The sequence below is a fragment of the Perca flavescens genome, chromosome 6 (assembly GCF_004354835.1).
Source record: "Perca flavescens isolate YP-PL-M2 chromosome 6, PFLA_1.0, whole genome shotgun sequence".
Taxonomy (NCBI): domain Eukaryota; kingdom Metazoa; phylum Chordata; class Actinopteri; order Perciformes; family Percidae; genus Perca; species Perca flavescens.
In genome coordinates, this window is record NC_041336.1 from 20,338,194 (window position 1) to 20,339,547 (window position 1,354).

Here is a 1,354-nt window from a genome sequence, read left to right on the forward strand (position 1 = left end):
ATGACCATGCACACAACGTTTAATCCTTATACTGTACAAGCAACTCTGGAATGATACAACCCTTGAGTTGTCAGATGATTCCATCCCATATGACATCATCACAGCATAAAAGCAAGAATAACCCCTTTTATTAAATGCAGTATGTAAAATCGTGGTTTACTCAGTCAGAGCTATGGTACATGTAAATTAGTGTACAGTTAAAATGTTGTCATGAACACTGCATTACTCAAGCTGAAAAATGCAAAACAGCCCCAAAAAATGTTCTACTAAATGTTCTGCTACTTTCCCCATTTTTTTGCAATGATGTATTATGCCTCGCAAGCTTAAAGTGTCTCTTTACAAGTAGCTTTTTAATGCTTTCTGAAAGTGACAAAACTGGGAAAGATGCAGGAGAGGTTTCTCTACTAGCTTGACAACAGTGGGACAATCCTACTAGTGATATCCATTACTATAAAGTAATAGCCACCTGTATACTACTGTGACAGCCTAAACAGTCAAAAGAAAACAATTATATTTTCAGTGCAACCGTAAAAAAAATCTATGCAATTTCTTTTTTTTTTTATTAAAAGGACACAAATCAAAACAATTCCTCCCGGGACAGTAATGCCACCGGCTACAGCTGTATCGCAGATTAGTGGGATCAATCACAGACATTGATTACTTTTTTTTGGGCCAATTTACACAGTAAGCAGGCCTCCAGGACATATTTGACCTGAGCCCTAACTTTGAGCAACGAAAACAGGTATGTCTTTCTTTTTAATAAACATTGCAAAAAAATGAGATTGAGATGTCCTGTTTACCTGTCTTAACTAAAAAGAGAGTGCCCAATGTTTTTATTTTACTTTAATTTTACCAGGATATTACCATTAAGACTCAGAGTCTCTTTTATAAGGGAGTCCTGGCCAAGACAGCAGCATAAAAAGTTTCAACATAAAAACAAACAAACAACGGACTAAAACAGCAAATTACATCAAAAAATCAATGATCCGAGTTCAGCAACAGGCCATGTGCGTTCAGTGGTCAGAAAGTCCTTAATGCTGTTTGTAAAATCTTCCATGCTAACGGCATGGCGGTAGCTCAGTCTGTAGGGAGTTGGGTTAGGAACCGGTGGGTTGCTGGTTCAAGTCCCAGTACGGACCAGAGTGTGGATTGGTAGCTGGAGAGATTCACCTCCTGGGCACTGCCAGGTGATCTTGAGCAAGGCACTGTTCTCCCAACCGCTCAGGGTGCTGGTCCAGCACTGGCAGCCCACTCACTCTGACATCTCTCCATTTGTGCATGAATAGGTCCTGAGCGTGTGTGTGTATTTCAGTGATTTCAAAAAGCAGAGTGTAAATTGTAATTTCCCCACTGG